The following is an 18985-nucleotide window of genomic DNA, read 5'->3' on the forward strand; positions in this document are numbered from 1 at the left end:
TATATATATATATACATATACACACACACACTAAAAATAAGTAATATTATTCCCTCTCCAGGTTAATCCCTAGGTTGCAACACTGCAGTTGGATGATCTGGATGACAAGCATCAAAAGCAAGCTCCCCCATCCTGTGACTAGACAGTGATTGTACAAGCAGCACGCTGATGAGCTCGACTCTCTGTCACTGTGCTTACTCCTCCTATCAACTCCCTGTTAACCCTTTAGCATTGCAGCACAACTGACAGGCTCCTTGTGCTGCTTCTCCTTCATCCAGTATGTGCTCTGCTGCGTGAATGATTGTAAGTGACTGATACCAGGCTACATTCAAGTACTTACACAGCTTGCATTTAATGATGTATTAATAATGAATACAGAGCTGTATTAATTTGTGTCTTTTATTCCTGTATGGGGTTTAGTTTTAAGCCAGTCTCTTTTAAACTTATAAGACAAAAGCAACAAAGCGCCACTTCCTTTTGTGAAATCTTTTTTTATTTGAATAATACGGTTATAAATACTCACAATTATAAAATGTCAGTCACGCTTGTCAATAAGAGACCACAAGATCGGTGTCTATGGAATGTTCAGCTCCGACTGCGTATAAAAAGCTGCCTCCGGTCACATCACCATACCATGGTGCCACCGGCTGCTTTTAGGCAGAGATTTTGTCGGGTACCTGGTTGTGGGAGATGCCGTGTCCCTCTGCCGGGACATAGGCAGAGAGGTGATCCGGCAGCACGGGCCGGTTGCGCAGGCGCAGACGACAGAAGGCCCGGCGGATTGCGTCGTCGCGCGGGATTACGTCATCACGTCGGAGCGGCGCGGTGACGTAATCGGGCCGGCGCATGCGCAGTAGCTCATCCTCAGCCTATATAAGGCGCTGCAGGACGCTCATTCAGTGCTGGGTGATCTTCAGCCAGCACTGGATGTTCGTGCTGTGCTTGCTCTCTCTGGTCATTCACCCTGCCTTGCTCCTGTTCCTTGCCCATTGTGGTTCTTGTTCCCTTGGCTTCCCTGTTACCGACCCGGCTTGTTTCTGGACTTCTCTTTGGCCTTATCCTTGCGCTCTGCTGCTCGCTTGTTACCGACCCGGCTTGTCTCTGGATTTCGCTCTGGTTTAACCCCTTGTACCATATTGCCCGCACGCTACTGACCCGGCTAGTCTCTTACGCTTCCTTCTGCCTACCCTAGCCACGGCGGCTACTCTGCTAGGTCACCAAGTAGACCTCGTGACCTAGAGTTCCGCATCTGGCACTCGTGCATCCCCTGCCTGAACCCTACTGTTCTCAACCCCAGTGGTCATCAGACGGGGTTGCAAGGGAGGTCCTCCTCGTCATCTCGGGCTCGCACCACAAACCTAACAGATTTACTTGTTTCAGGGGCATGCCCCCTTCCCCAGAATCCCCTGAGCGGTGATTCTGAGGAAGGGAGTATGCCCCTGAAACGTGTTTTTATTATTCAAATAAAAAAAGATTTCACACAAGGAGGTGGCACTTTGTTGCTTTTGTCTTTTATGTATCTGATGAGAACCCCAGAGTCTCTTTGACGAGCAGCCTCTCCAAAAGCTGTGGATATTTTACAAGAAAGACTATTCCTGGAGGATTGTGTGATGGTAATCATTAGCATCAAGAGTTAAATCGTCTTTTAAACGCATATCTAAACACATGTAAATTCATTCATTGTTCCTTCCTTCAGCATACCAATAGCTCTAAGCCTGTACATTTTCTTCAGTCCTGATGCTAAGTGATGTCTGTGGGGTCATCTTGTTGGAAGAGTCTGTAAACAACATATTTTTCTTCTACTGCATTTTCTCTATTACAAATTTTGCAAAATATGTGATCGTTTGTGGGAGGCAAACAGTTCTTGTAAGAGTGAATCAGTTCTCAACAAAAGGATTTGCACCTTTGATTTTTCTATAAAAGAATAGCAAAATACATTTTCTGCATAAACCTATTGACCACTGCTTCAATAAGCGGAGCTAAAATGGTCTGTTTAACTAGATGGGCCCACCTTATGACGCACTGATGTTTGTGTTCACAGAGGGTTCAATGTTTTCAGTGTTTTTCGCAGTAAATTATTTTCCACTAAATCTAGCATAAAGGGGGCCACAATATATTTTTTAAAAGAACAAAATCTATTAAATTGTTAACAAATATACTGTAAAGCTTATCTGGACAACATTCATACTTATCTCCCACACAACAGTAGTTACAAATTGTAATAGCAAACATATCATACAGTATATAGCAGCAGCCACTAAATGGGGGACCGCGGTCTGGACACGGAGCGAGTAGCAGTTCTGCCCGGACCATGATTGCCTATCTGCACTGGGTTATTGCTGGCTGGCAGTGAATACACCAGCCTCCGAGGCCGGTGTTTACACTGCTGGTTGTCTGTTCCATTTAAGCCAAAATCTCATATCTATTTAATCCCATATATCTAATTACGAAAGAATGAAAAATATTAGTCAAAAGCTTATATTGGTGGTGCTATTAGAAATATGAAGCCATATGTTGAAACCTTAAATAAATACCAAATTAAAGTCAAAGGTCAGGCAGTTACCTTAACCAGTGTGTTATTTGAGTGTGTCATAACAGGATATACTTGGATTCCACTGGGAAAAAAGCATCACTAAACAAGATTATTGTCATTTAAAAGTCAATTCAAAATCTTCGTTACATAGTTACATAGTATAGTTACATAGTGACATAGTATTTGGGGTTGAATAAAGACATACGTCCATCAAGTCCAACCCATATAGGTCCACGCATCTTCTCATTCTTATAGATACTGGTATCCCTGGATATTACGGTCCCTCAATAAATTGTCCAAACGTTTCTTGAACAAATCTACACTCTTGGCTGAAATCACTGCCGATGGCAGTGAGTTCCAGACCTTAACCGCTCTTACTGTAAAGAACCCTCTTCGCCCATTGTGCTGGAATTTTTTCTCCACCAACTTTAGGTGGTGGCCTCTAGTCTTTGTAATGGAGTTAATCTCAAACAGTTTGTTGCCAATGTTGCTGTCACCATTGAACATCTTGTACATGAAAATCATATCCCCCCTTAATCTCCTTAATTCCAGCGTAAACATGTTTAAGGTCAGAAGCCTTGTCTCATAGCTCTGGTCCTCCATTCCTCTAATTAGTTTGGTTGCCCTCCGCTGGACTCTCTCCAGTTCAAGGACATCCCTTCTCAGTACCGGCGACCAAAACTGGACCGCGTACTCCAGATGTGGCCGAACCAACGATCTATATAGAGGCACAATTATAGACTTGTCCCTGCAATACATCCCCTTCTTAATACAGGACAAGACCCTGCTAGCTTTGTTTACCGCAGCTTGGCACTGCAAGCTACCATTCAGTTTGTGGTCTACAATGACCCCCAAATCTTTTTCTATTTCTGACTTCCCTAGCGGCATACCCATAATTGTATAACCCATTTGTTTATTTTTATGTCCAAAGTACATTACTTTGCATTTATCGACATTAAACCTCATCTGCCATAGTATTGCCCACTCCCCTATTTTATCCAGGTCCTCCTGCAATGTTATATTGTCACGATCCGTTTCTAGTACCCTCCCTATTTTTGTATCGTCTGCAAACGCGGAAACATGGCTATTTATTCCCTCCCCGATGTCATTAATGATTGGTTAAATAGTTATTGCAGAAAAAACGGCTGCTGCATAAGTTCTATTATTCTATGCAAACCTATATAAAGAAAAAGCAGAACACAAGCTTAGTCATTTAAATCTTCTCCTTTCCTGTAAATACAGTCTACACAACTATTTTCAGATTAATATAAAATAATAAGTTGTACGTAGAATGATACAACAACACAATACCCAGTTCAGGGTTCCATGGCTATTTTTCCTAAAAGGTATCGTCCCAAGGGAGAAAATGGTCATTTGTTAAAGGTAATCTATTTGAACAGAAACATTTATACTATTATTGCTCACCTACGGCAGAAATTGCTAGTCTTCCTATTAAAGGTGTTTCCCATGGCATGTATGAGCAACTAGACATCCAAGAAGGAAAATGTAAATATTTAATTCCATCTATTTGGACAACCTTACTGAATGTGACACTAAATTCAGGAGTCAAACCTTAAAGGAGAATTATGGGGAGAGTGAATTACACTCATCCCCATAGTTAGAGCTGACCTGTGACATTGAACCTGTCACACGTCGGCTCTATTGATCGGGAAGTGAGCAAACACATGATCCTCTGGCGCTGACTGAAGGGACGGACAGGGGTGGGGGCGGGCATAGCTGGCTCTGCCTCTAGATAAGCAGAGCCCGCTGTCAATCAGCCAGCAGGGTGGATCTCTACAGTATTGTCAGGATCCGTCCCAGCTGCAGCACTATCAGCATATAGCGGGCAGTAACCCGCTATATACTGAGTTTTGCGTCACGGGAGGACGTTTTTCCTCCCATGACCCTAAAGAGAACTATGGGGAAAAAAGGCTACCCCATAGTTCTCTTTTAAACATGCATTCCAGTACATTAACTATTAAGAAAAATGTAAATTTTTTGTGTATCACTCTGATTCTCAATTCATCTCTGAATTGGTGCCGACACTGTCCTTCCTTCTGGAGGGTGGCTTCTTTTGTTCTCCGGTGTCACTGTGTGTGTTGTAAAGTAGCCACCGCTCCAAGTTTGCCCCCGTGATAGACTACAGTCTCAATACAAATTAGTAAACTAAACATGAGATTGTAATCCAAAGTGGGAGGGAGCTTGGAGTTGTGGCTACTTTATAACACACACAAACCATGGGGAACAAAAGTAGCCACCCTCCAGAAGGAAGGACAGTCTCAGCATTAATTCAGAGATGATTTGAGCATCTATAGCCGAGTAATGCACAAATAAGCCACATTTATGTTAATTGTTAGGGTACTTAAATGGGTAGTGTTTAGTGACACTGAGTCACTGAATTAAAGTGCATTTCCACCTTTGTAAGTGATTAGCACTTATTGCGGTAATTCGGTGCAGCGATGATGTACTGTATATGTGTGTACATTTTCATGACTCACATTGCAGGCTTTCTTCATTTATCAAGCCTAAGAATTCAACAATTGCTCCAAAGGAAATTCAGTCTGACACCAGGGTGTCAGACTGTAAACAGCTGCCCCCCTCCTTGTCACCCATTGTAACATGATCACTGAACACCAGCTCTGCCTTTACACACAATACACACAATTGCACAGCACAGGGGTGGTCATTTCCATGAGGATATAAAGAGGAAACCTAACAAAACATTTAAGTTTTTGTTTTCATAAACATTAACTGCATAGGCCTGCTTCAAGTAGAGTCGGTGTACATTTCTGGCATAAGTTTAAAAAAAATACCTTTGTAAAGGTGGAAATCGGCTTTAGGTTTAGTGTCACTTTAAAGTACAATTAATCATTTTGGAAGCAATTCAAAAAACAGGCCCACCTTAAGGTAATGCCGGGTCTATCAGGGCTTTTGGGTGTATTGTACAGTGGCGTAACAATCACCTTAGTGACCCAGGCGGTCGCTATGGGGCCCGGGGCACAGTGGGGCCCGGCCAGATGCCGTGCGGGCCCCCTGGGATCCTCTGCTGGTAGCTTTCACTGGTGGCTGAAGACGATCACGCCGCTGTTCAGATCAATGACAGTAATCTGTGCAGCAGCGCGTTCCTCCCCACAGAGTCAATGAGAGCCAGCAGCGTTGGAGGAGGAGACGGGCCCGGCGACGGAGGAGGAGGCGGAGCCCATTCGTGACCGTAGAGGAAGAGGAGGTGGACAGGTAAGGAGTGCGACCAGCCCACCTGAGGGTGACCCTGCAGAGCCCACCATAGATAGTCTATGGTGGGCTCTGCAGGGTCACCCTCAGGTGGGATCTCGAGTGGGCTCTGCAAGGGGTATGACTAGAAATCACGGGGCCCCATACAAAATTTTGCTATGGGGCCCTGTGATTTCTAATTACGCCCCTGGTATTGTATGTAGCCCATCACTTTCCCTCTGTCATTACACTGTCACTGCTCTGTGTTCTGCAAAAGGAGATCATCCTCTGAATGTGATCTGTAGACCTGGAAGGCTATACTCATGTGAGATATGGATCCAAAGGACTCCAAAACCAATGTAGAATGAATTCACCTGTTAGAATACAGGTATGCCTCACTTAACGACCGAGTTCCGTTCCTACGACCAGGTCGTTAAACGAATTGGTCATTAAGTGAGGAACTCAATACAGTACTGTACTGCATTAGTACAGTACTGTATAGCATTGCAGATGTACAGTACCGAACAGTGTACTGTACATCGGGCAATGAAAACACTTACCGGGACCCGCAGTGAAGATTGGAGGACATCACTTCCGCCGGCGACACGTCGCACTGACGCTGATGCGCAAGATCTTTTTGACGCCTGCCGGTGGCCATCTTTTTCTGTGTTTTATACAGTATGTGTTACCAGTCAATGCTATGGAAGATATGCGTGTTGAATATCATACCAAAATTGCAGCAGGCAGAGTTTTTTTAAAGCACATCACATTAAATGCTAAGATGTCAACTGTGCCAAAATCTCACTGTGCATGCTCAAGTCAGTGAATGACTAGACACTGTCAGTACATTTTCCTCCTACACTGTTTTTGGCTAATGTCAAAGGGGCAAGTTTTTATTTCAACGCGAATAATCACTTCTACAAATTGCTACTGCCAGTAATCGCTGGCAGTTTGGAGCTAGCAATGTAATTGCTGGAATCGCTAGTGATATATTGATAGCGGGCACTTAGTCATTGTAAGAGGTCACCAGCTCTTGGGCCATGTTTTTTTTCCTGGTGTCATTTCCTCCTGGTGTCCTTCTTCTTGTACAGTAGCTTCAGATAAAAAAAAATTGGCTTCTTAGTCTCACTTCTATTTTTGCTATTTTATATGTAGATAACATCGAATGGCAAACCGTCAATGGTATTTACTGTGTATATCCCTGTCAAATTATCAAAATAATATGTTACTCCTAATGTTTTTTGAATGTTGGCAATTATGGTTTATTTTAATAGCAACTGAAACCAACTATAAAACTGATTTTTGCACTTGCTGGCCAGCAATGCAAGGGACACTGTTTTACTACACCCTGAATGCTTTATTGTGCTTAAAATGGATGTAATTCTGTGTTCTAATTACACCATGAGTGGTTTCTATATAACATTGCATTCTTCATTTTTCAACAAAGCATTTCTATTAATGTCATAATTGTTTTTATTAAAACATGGGATTCAGGGCCCAGGGACTTAGCTTCCCCACTTATAGTATCAGCACAGCGCCCCGTCCGCATTGAAAAATCGTCTGGAGTTGACCTTGCGGCATCACTGCGGACATAGTGAAAGCTTGCTGTGTCCTGCACTACATGGTCAGAGAATCAGATGGGCTTGTTTAGATAGGGTACTAAACAAGGTCCAATGGCCTATTGTTTGTGGAGCATTCTTTGGTAAAAATGGAAGACACATTCTTACTAAATATTTCTGTTCTAAGGAAGGAGCTCTTATGTTTTCTTTTTTTTTAAATTATATTTTCTATGAGTTATGCAAATTAAATACATAGCATGTAAAAATCTGCCCTGGAAACCCAGACGTCTCACCTAATCAAAAGGATCCCTGCCGCTGCTCTGCTCGGCTCTTCATACCGGCGCTGAGAGGCGGCTCTGATCACACCTCTCTGCGCTCCCTCTCTCTCCTCCTGGCCGCTCTGAAGCTGCAGCGGCTGGGAGGAAAGAGAAGGAGCGCAGAGAGGTGTGATCAGAGCCGCGGCGGCGACCGTCTTAAAGGGGCAGTCGCATCTTTCCACCCCCCGCCGGCGCCCACAGGCAGATACTTGACCTGCCTATATGGTAGCGCTGGCCCTGTGACTATCATGTTATATTGTAATAAGTGTACTATACTAATTAATTGTACATTTACTCTTAACATAAAAGACATAAACATAACATAAAAAGAAGCATGTAATGACATTGATGAGTTTCAAAGTATCTTCATATCACTCCGTTACATGATGTTGCTAATGAAATGTAAAATGTAACTCCACTTTTGTTGAAACAACAATCCCCTCTGAGTGATCAATGTACATTGCAAAGATGTTAACACACTATGGGGTCTATTCACAAAGCTGCCGAAGGATCTGGCCGTAGCTTCGTGCTGAAAGCCGAAGCTGGCCGAGCGGCCGGCCATTGGCCGGCAGCCTGCTTCTGACAGCTGGGCGGAGCCAGCCGTGATCTTACCGCTGGCTCCGGCCACTTGCAGAGAGATCAGCGTCCCTGGTTACCTGCTAACCAGGGACACTGATGTCCAAACAGCTATCTCTCCCTGGCGCCCCGGGAGTCTCCTGCTCCCGGCCGCCAAGGAGAGAAACACTGCTGTGTCCTTTTTTTTCTTTATTCTGACACGATCAATGTCAGAATATTAAAAAATAAAAGTGAAGTGAATGGGAGCGGTTAGCCGACTTTGGGGGTCCACCGCTCAGCGGCCATTGGTCCCCGGGGCTGAACCTTGGCACAGAGGTAGCCCCAGGTCTTCCCTATTGCCACCCCAAATTGCGTGTCCCTAGCCCCTTTACCCGGGGAGCAGCGGTGGGTCAAAGTCGGGTCCCCTCTCTGCTTCCCCAGCCAGCTCGTCCTGCAAGGTGAAATGCCAATTTGCATAGAGCGGGTGAGGGATGGGGACGTCCGTGAGAGCACCCAGTCCGAACATGTCGGAGGGTGGTCATGGATCTCGGGCTCGACTTAAAGTGACATTAAACCCTCAGATTTTTTAACATAAAACAATACTGTAATCTGTGCCTTACTGTAATCCATCTGTATCTGTTCTCATGCTCTGCAGAACTTCTGTTTTGCAGCAGACTGCCTTGTCTGGATACACGGTGTCTGTGTATCCGTTTGTATAGGCTTGAAACCTGAGCCAGCACTACAGGAAGAGGCCCTGAGCTGCAAAGGGAAGTTCTCCCCAAGCATGAGAAGACATGAGGATTTAAAAGGAAGAGCAGCAAAGAGAAGGGAAACAACCATGGATTACAGTAAGGCACACATTACAGTATTGGTTTATGTTAAAAAATCTGAGGGTTTAATGTCACTTTAAGTGTTCTTGGCCAGCTCAACCTGCGGCCGGCCAGCTCGTCGTGCGGTTCTGTGAATGGGAGCAAGTAGGCCGACTTTGGGGGTCCACCGCTCAGCGGCCATTGGTCCCCGGGGGCTGAAACTTGGTACAGGGGTAGTGAGAACGTGCCTGTGAAATATGGGAGCTGTAGCATGAAATCGGCCGGTGGGCTTTTCTCGGCTACGTGGGAAAGCGTGCTGCTCCGCGGTAGTAGGTCCCAGCGCGGAGCCCTAGGGCTCGTTGGATAGAGGAGCCTGTGGGCTACAGGAGGATGCCCGTTGATCGTGGCTCCTTGGCACGGTCCGGCCGCTGGAGCTCCATACATCTTGTGCCCCTGCACGACCGGGGCACAAGCGGATTTTGGAAGCGGATTTTTCCAATTGAAAAGCATTGGCTTTTTCAATAGCATTGGCTATTGGCTATTTCAATTTGCAATAGCCAATAGTAAACTAGCATTGTACCATCGTGAATAGACACCTATGTTGCAGATTCCTACCTGTTCCTGCTATGAAGAAAAGCTGTTTGTTCTACCATGTAAATTCCTAACTGATTCCTGAATGGGAGGGTTTGCATTGTTATAACCCTTGGTGCGCCATCAGTGTTCTAATGAGGAAATTTGCAGTGTGCATCCCTATAGAAGTAGGTAACCCTTAGGGAGTATTTGACCTAAAATTAAATTTCTATTGCAGGGGATGCCTATAATATTACTTGTATCTTAGTGCAAATATCTGGGAAAATCAGAGAGCCAAAAACTAGACATGTGCGATTAGTTACGGTACGAATCGAAATTTGGACGAATTTGCGTTATTCCGAAACTCGGATGTATCCCAATCTCCGAATAGCATTAGTAATGAATTTCAATGAATCCAAACTAAATTATAATGAAAACAAATTAATTTGGATTCCTGTGTTTCATTCGGATGTCGCTATGCAATAGTTTGGGCCTTTTGCTAAAGGATGATATATAGCCGAAATAATGAATTGTATGTAATAACAAACAACCGACCATCTGAAATTATGAATCAATTTGGCATAATAACCAACTAATTTTGCCGAAAAAAATTAATAATTCCGAAAACGAATCATTATAATGTAACGAATATTACGAAACAAAATAATTTGCTTTAAAAATAGAAACAAAACAAACCGTATTTTTTGCCGGTACACATGTCTACCAAAAACATAAGCGGGAAATTACATTTCTAGTGGGAATTCTGTACACCAACGGTGTACAGGACCCTTCCAGTTGCAAAATTGCATTAAACTTTAAAACAGTTTTAAAATATTACAGTGGCTTTAAATTGAAATGGAAAGGTATTTTTAAGAACATCAAATTACAAAATGGCTTGTGTAGGAATTTTTCTTCAATGTCTTTATAATGGTGTTAATAAGGATGGTTTAGCTGTGATTCCAAACTAGGAAACAAAGAACGAAGATAGGTTCTGATAAAGGGGGTGTGCCCCAGAAACGCGTAAACCTGTTGAAATCATAGGGGCAGAAGACGCTGGTGAATTACATCTTTCCAGACCCTCCCTGCTAGAGGTTCCGATTTCCCATCGAATTCTACATGCTTTTATTCCATTGAATTTCCGTAAGTACAGCCTAGCGCTGCGTGTTTTATTGTTAAATCACATTTTTACAGTATGGAGGCGCCCTTTTTTGTTCTGTGGGAGCTGCCTCTTTCGTGTTTGCCTTATTAGGCTGCTGGTCACCTTGAAATTGAAGGCACCGGTATTTTTTGCCTGATATGGAGAGCAGATTACACATCCAAAGAAATCCTTTTCTTGTTCTTACTCTTGCTCTGCAGTCATGTTGCTGTATGTGCTGTAAACTGCAGACTACAGACAGTAGTATAATCAAAACAATGTTTACACTGACCTGAAATCACAGCTCTCAAAGCACAGGAGAAAGAACTGGTAGAAGTAAGAAGATACATTTGCAAAGTGGCGTGTTGTTCCTCTATATAAAAGATCGCTTTTTAATTTTTTTTTTTTTAAAGTACAGCTATTGTTTTACTTCACTTATTTTACTACAACAAAATGAAATACAACATTTTGCAAAGGAGGTTAGCTCCAGCTTCAAGGTCTTGAACTCATCTCCATTCTAATTTCAGCTCTGCTCAAACAGCACAGCTTTGCTCCAGGTCTAGAATTTGTGCATAAGAATAAAAAGCTGTTTAGCTCCAGTTCCATGTTTTGGACCTCAGCTCCATTTTGATTTCCAGTCTGCTCTAGCAGTTTAGCTCAGGTTCTGTTCTACTCATTTTTGTTTTACAAAGATTTTGATTGAAAAAAAAGGATTGGAAGAACAGCAAAATAAAACATAGACGTTTGACTAAAACACAGTCGAAAGTGAACAGTAACAGTATGTAGTCACATAAAACGTATACAACGGTAAATCAAATGAGATGGGCTAGCAGAGGCAGAAGTAACCAGTCAGTCAGGGTACACATAACTCTTAAAATATTGCTACTAACATCCCACGACAATCATGAGACTAAAGGGGGCACATCAAAAAAGGCCAATAGCTATTTGCAGTACAAACGACCCATGGTGTGCACTGTGACTACCAATGAAAACCTCAGTGAGGAAAAATAAAGAAAGAATGAGGAAAGGAAGAAATAATAGGCAGAGAAAAGAACAGAAAAATAGGCTGCATGGAAAACAGAAGGGACTACGGCACATCCAAAAAGCAATCTGTAATCGGAGAGAAAGAAGGGCATGATCCAGGTCCAACAGATGGACACAGTCCAACCATGGAGACCACGTTTTCTGAAAAGAAGAATAGGAATCGTTCAAAATAACGTGAGCTTCTCGTGCACCACAACACCACCCATGACTCGTTGTTTAACCTCTGAAAAATGTTAAGTCGGCTGCTTCCAAGACCTGGCAATAGTCTGTTGAGTTGCCAAAAAGCTAAAGGTTGACAGTCTCCTACCCCTCTTAGAAAGATACGTGTGTGGCCTTCTCAACTAAGCCAAAGTTATAGACCCTGATCTACAGCCTCTGCGTCTTCGGGCACTGCCACCAAATATGAAAAAGTGTGCCCAGAGCCACACAACTCCGAAAATATCGAGGGGAGGCCGTGGGCACAAACTTCAAAATTCTGTCAGGGGTCATGTACCAATGGAACAGGACCCTGTGAGCATTTTCCTGGACCAAAACATTTGGTGAGCACTTCGCAGTAGCAAGCCATATCTAGCCCCAAGTATGGGGGTCTAAGGATTCCCCTAGGTCCCTTTCCCAGGCCAGCATATAGGGAAGCTTAGTCTCCCCTACAGAGGGCACGGATGCCGCATATAAGAGAGAATTAAGACCTGCAGAATGGGGGTCCGACTTACAGCGTACTTCAAAAGGAGTGATGTTGCGTGGGCACCCTGAACAGTGCTGAAGAAGTGAGCGGACATAACTGCAAATTTGTAAATATCTGAAGTTTTCCACAAGAGGGACGCGCCAGTGGGTGCGGAGATATTGGAAAGATTTAGCTCCATCCAGGGACAACAAGTCATGAACATAATGGGGGCCCCTATGGGACCACCAAAGAAACGCCGAAGGATCATTCAAAGGCTGGGAGGAAGGAGGGAGTACCAAAAATGCCAGAGAGGGGAAGATGAGGGGATATAAGTCCAGCAGAATATTTAAGTTCCAGTGTTTCAAACTGAACCACAAATGAATTATAGGGCGGGAAGAGGGACCTATTTTTGGCCACAACCCTGTGTGTCCATTAGTCAAAGCACAAAGAACACTGCATTTTTCTTCTCTGACCCTTCAAGATGTACCTTCTTATTTCAAAATGTTGCCAACTATTCAAAAAATGCATCTCTCTTTGCTCATTTTTGTCAGAGGGAGGTTGTAAGCCCCCATTCACAGTTGAGTGTTTTGTTGTGTGTATGGTTAATCGTGAAGGCTCAACATGAAGAGTCCATTATTTTCAGTGGTGTCCATTCGCACCTGAGCATCGTTTTGTTTGTAGCTTAAGGCCTCATTCACACTGTTATCGGCCCGCACGTACAGCTCTGTGCTGCGTGCAGGGACGTATTGCTCTGCTCCCAGTAAGGACAGGTGCTGCGTGTGATTAGTACCCAGCCCCAGTCCTTCTCTATGGGACTACGCGGTCGTACGGCCCCCTACGCTCACCTCAAGTGCAGGTCCGTAGGGGTGCGTGTTTCCTGGCTCGGACGCAGACAGGATCCATCCTCTCAGCGTACGAGTACACTCACCCACACGGATGTGCAGGGTGGGTGAGCATAGGGGGGTGTACGGGGGGCGTACATCTCTGCTTTCTACCTTACACTACTATTTACCTTGCCAATGGCTTCTCAGTTCCTTTATAGTAGTAGAACATGCATGGCCTAAGACCAAAGACAGTCAATCAAATGCTATCTATCTGCCCAGGTGCTTCTGGTGTACACATTGGGACAAACAATGCTTTCCTTAAGGAAATAGTATTATCTAAAAAGGCCCATCCCAAGCTGGAAACCTGTCTTGAAAATTCCATGTAAAAATATAATTTGTAGTGACCAGCTACCAACAAGAAAAATAATGTCCCTTTCCCAATTAGGCTATCTACTGCAATTCAGCTTGTTTGTAGTGCCATTAAAATATTATGTACGCTGTTTGAAAAAGCATGTTTACACCTGAGTTAATATGTACTTAGAAATTGGGATCTGATTATTCATTACATCATATTAAAATATCCATTGTGTAATATTTCACTAGGTTTACGTGTATTTAGTTGTCAGATTCATATCAAGCAGTTATCTCTTCCTGCTGACGTTCTTTAGAACCAGATAACTTCCAAACAGCACTCAGATACTGATAAGATGTGCCCTTTCTGTAACCCTGGTTATAGTTTTTATTGTTACAGTATAAATACCAGTTAATATTGGATTTGCAAACATTCTGCTTTTCGAAGATTTACTGGCACCAGCAATTGTAATTCCAGTGAATGCTGATGACAAAAGCCATAGAAAAAAAGTACGTACTAAAACACACAGCCACATGATGTTACTTTGCATTGCATGAGGTTTGTGATTGCTGAAGACATAATGAATGTACAGCTGGCCTGTATATGTGAGAAAGATCCATTTTAAACTCCGGTAGTATGTTTTATATAGAACTTTATAGGAAAATTAACTGTCTAGGTCTGGTTGCCCAGCCATCATTTTTCTTGAAATTTATTGGCTGAAATTATATTTATCATTTGTCAAGGCAACACTGCCTCATGTTTTATCCCTTTAAACTTTTGATGTGTCAGAGATATAGTGTGCTCCTACCTTCCTGTCAGGGTTTCTTACCCTTCCTTGTTGCTAGAAGCATGGCTTGTTCAGTGTTTCTGAATCTGTTTGTTCCTCTTGGCGCCCTCTTATTACCAAAACTGTTATCATCATCATTCTCCAACTACTGGCAAAACTCCAGTCTCAAGTGATGATACAAACACCAGTTCACTATTCAGCCATCAGCTTGTCCATTTAGTCTCCGCCCTTGCATGTGTTCTGATCTACCAAGTGCTCTGCAGTTGTGCCTGTTCTCCTTGTATGACCCTGGCTCTGGCTGACTGATTTCCTGGTTCCTGACTCCAGCAAGTGTTTCCATTTATCCTGCTCTCAGAGTTCCCTGACCTGGTGTGGCTGACTTTCTGCTTTGGCATCTGACCACTGGCTTGGCACTGACGACTTCCCGTACTTTCCCCACTGTTTTTGCCATTTAATAAACTCCTTTTATTTTTTAAATCTGCTCTTCAAATTTCTGTGGTTTCTTGGTTCCCAAACAGTACGCAAGGCCCATGAATCCTGACAGTGCAGGTATTCTTACGCTACCCACGTTGGTCTCTAGGCTGGATTAACAAGATCACTGTATGGATCAAATAGCCCTGGCACTGCAGATCTTCAGAGCATGCACTGTACATCTTGAGCCAGGTGTTTCTCGGCTGGTGGTTTCTCATGTCACTGCTTCCACTTCTGCGGACGCAGTTGAAGCATTTGCTTCTGCTCCGATCCGGTCTCACCCCAATCCTACCTTGTCTTTTATCCTTCAGGTCGATGCGTCTGAGACAGGGTAGGCACTCTGTCTTAATGCCCTACGCCAGATGGTCCCTTACACCCTTGTGGTTTCTATTCCAAAAATGTATCTCCTGCAGAGAGCAATTACCAGATTATCCTGGCAACTATCCACACCAATTTAACTTCTCCCCTGGGAGAGAAGATTCTGGCAGCTCAACCTATGGCTCCTTCCTAGAAACCACCCAATAACTGTTTTGTACCTGATAATTTACGCATTAAACTGTTGTGAACCTACCATAACTCCAAGACTACCCTGGTCACCCTGGTAAAAATTACTTGGGGTATTTCTTGCCAATTCTGGTGGCCTTCACTCTGCACTGATGTACCTGCATACATGGCTGCATGTTCCATTTTATTAGCTCACAAGATTTCTGGCAAAATCAGCAGGTATTTTTTCCACTGATCAAACAGATCTAACAAAACACTTTCAATAAGTTTTATTAAACATTTTAAGGAAAAGCATACAAATGGCTGAGAAATGTTTAGGTAGAAATACACAAACATATACCTGCTAAAAATGTATGTGTATAAATATACAGTATATATTGAGAAAGAGAGAGACCTCCAATAAAATTGGGCAGCAGTGTAGGAGGGAGAGACAAGGCAGTTTAATAAGAAAATAAATAAATAGAAATGACAGCAGATTTTGTGAGATACAAGAGGCAGAAATATTGCAGAGACATGTAAGACTTCTTAGTAGCCTACATTTGAAGATAGAAAGACCAGTCATTTTTTATCCACACATAAAAATTACATTGGATTATGTCAGAAACACAAAGCAGAAATATTACAGAGACACACTGCATATCATATAAGCCTTTTTAGTAGCCCACATTTGAAGAGGGAGAGACAAGATCCACACGCAAAGCAGTAACAATTTACCGATGCACGAATGCTTATTTATTAGGCTGCATTTGAGGAGTGGCACTTTTTGTTCAGAAATAAAAATTGCAATGTATTATGTCAGAGAAACAAGGCAGAAATATTGTCAGCAATGAATCAGTGGCAGGAGAAGGTAATAGGTAGGAGGCCAGCAGCACATGGTGGCAGAAGAAGAGGGTACATTTGCAGGTGCTAATGGCACCTGGGATAAGGAGAATGATGAAGGCTTGGTTATCCACTCTATCAACTCCTTCATGTGTTCTGCGTGTATTGGCCCACTACTAGAAAGCAATGGAAGACATGCTTCTCAAAGGTGCAGCCTAGCCACTGCTTTTACCTGTGGATGCACTACCTGATTGCTCCCTACTAGCTGCATGTGAAGAACCCTTTGCCTTTCCCTTTATGACTCCCAGGCATGATGACACTAGGGGATTGTCCATACCTCCCAAATGTCTCTCATTTGGAACCAAATCCCTCTGTTACTCTTTACTTTTTGCTATTTCTAACAGCCAGTATAAAAGAAAAGTAATGGTGTGGGGGAAAAAACAATTTTGTGTTTAACCAATCATTTCTGTCATATAAATTCATAGTGGTCCACATTACTGGGGGCATGCTAACAAATGGCAGCTTTGTATGTGTCACCAAGAAGTTCACGCTGCTGACCCCAAAAAGAAAAATGTAAAGACCTCCCCCCGGGCACTCTGGTTTCCTCCCACACACCACAGACATGTTGGAAGGGTAATTGTCTCCGGTCTAAATTGGCCTTGTATTCATGTGAGATAGGGACCTTAGAGTGTAAGCTCCCTAAGGGCAGGGACCGATGTGAATGTGCAGCATGTAAAGCGCTGCGTACATTTTCGAAGATACTGTATACAGTATAAATATTAGGGATGCATCAATAGCGTATTTTTCGCTATTGAGTGCGAGTATCGATATTTTTTGGGGTACTCGCCGATACCGAGTACCGAGTATCGATGCCTTGTGCCCTGATTATCAGGAAGTTGGGCGATAGATCATGACCCATCGCCCGGCATCCTGATTGCCTGTGAAGCCAGTGTTCTAGAGAAAGAACACCGGCTTCACATGCCAAGGCTGCCTGGCTTCCTGACTAATCAGGAAGCCGGGCATCGAGTCATGAGGTGCCGGCCGGCTTCCTGATTGGTTAGGAAGCCAGGCTGCTTAGAAACACGTAAAGCCGGCTTCCTAGCCAATCAGGAAGTCGGGAGGCGGGTCATAACCCACCGCCCGGCTTTCTGTTTGGAAAGGAAGCCGGCTCCATGCTCCCTCTGCCTGGAAGCTCTGTTATCTGAGGTAAGTATCGGAGCATTTGGGGGCGAGTAAGAGTACTCGCCCAAATACTCTGTATTGGCACCGATACTAGTATCGGTATCGGTGCACCCCTAATGAATATCAATATTAAATAAATAATCAAAGAACCCAAAACCTTTAAATAGAAACAAAAAAAAACACCTGTATTTGCTTTTGGTGGCTGGGTGAATTTGCCCAACTCAGAGGTGTACACCCTAATAAACACTTATGTATACAACTTTCCTTAGCAGTTGATTGACCATTTTAACACTGTGCACCTTGTTTTCTTGTAAACCTTAATATGCAGTATATGTATTGATCCACATTTAGTTAATATCAGTTTTAGGTGGAGTGTCTTATCTGCTGACAGGGTCTCAGGAATGCAGAATACCACCAGCTAAAAAGGACTACAAAACCCAGCAATACATTTTACAGTAAATCAGCAATGCTGAATACAACCGCCAATTATAGCGGACTACAATTCACAGCAATACATTATACAGCACTGCAGAATGGCAACGGCTATAGAGGACTACAAATCCTAGCAATACATTTTACAACAATGCAGAATAATATGAAGCTACATACTCTGTTGCTCTGTGTTCATGGCCTGATATCTCCAGGGTGTCAGGAGGGCTCCGCAGGCTCTCTGGTAGGGAGTGCAGGCTCTCAGGTGGTAAGTAGGTCTCTCAGGTGGTTAGTATGGGCACTCAGGTGGCCAGTGCAGGCTCTCAGATGGTAAGTAGGTCTCTCAGGTGGACAGTACGGGCTTTCAGGTGTTTAGTGGGGCTCCTAGGTAGTCAGTGGAGCTCTCAGGTGGTCAGGGAGTCTCTCGGGTGGTCGGTGGGGCTCTTGGGTGGTCAGGGTGGTCAGGTGGTCAGGGAGGGCTCTCAGGTGGTCAGGGAGGGCTCTCAGGTGGTCAGTGTGGGCTCTCAGGTGGTCAATGTGGGCTCTCAGGTGGTCAGTGTGGGCTCTCAGGTGGTTATTGTGGGATCTCAGGTGGTCAGTGGGGCTCTCTGGTGGTCAGTGCAAGCTCTCAGGTGGTCATTGGGGCTCTCAGTTTGACAATGGTGGTCTTTCAGTTGGGTCAGAGGGTCTTTCAGTTGGTCAGTTGGGGCTCTCAGGTGGTCAGTTGGGCTCTCACGTGGTCAGTGAGGCTCTCAGGTGGTCAGGGAGGGCTCTCAGGTGGTCAGTGTGGGCTCTCAGGTGGTCAGTGTGGGCTCTCAGGTGGTCAGTGGGGCTTTCAGGTGGTCAGTATGGGCTCTCAGCTGGTCAGTGAGGCTCTCTGTGCTTGATCAGCTTCAATGCAGTACAAAGGTGACATTCAAGGGTCTAATAGATCCCTAATGTCACCTTAAAGAGCACCTGTCACCTCCAAAGTACGATCACATAGAAAGAAACAAAGAGAGGGGCGCCTTTCCTAGTGCAGAATGTTTATTCAATATCATCAAAATCGTACAGACAGGTACTCACTATAAGGGTGTGAAAACGAGCAGCAGGACCGTAAAAAACGGAAACAAAGCAAGGGTCCGTGTGAAGCATCCTGTATGAGGCTCACTGTGGTGTCAACGCGTTTCCGGGGCACGCCCCCTTCATCAGGACGTAATGACAGTCGCCTCTCTGCTGAGGCTA

The sequence above is a fragment of the Nanorana parkeri genome, unplaced genomic scaffold (genome assembly GCF_000935625.1).
Source record: "Nanorana parkeri isolate BGI_ZX_2015 unplaced genomic scaffold, ASM93562v1 scaffold362, whole genome shotgun sequence".
NCBI lineage: Eukaryota > Metazoa > Chordata > Amphibia > Anura > Dicroglossidae > Nanorana > Nanorana parkeri.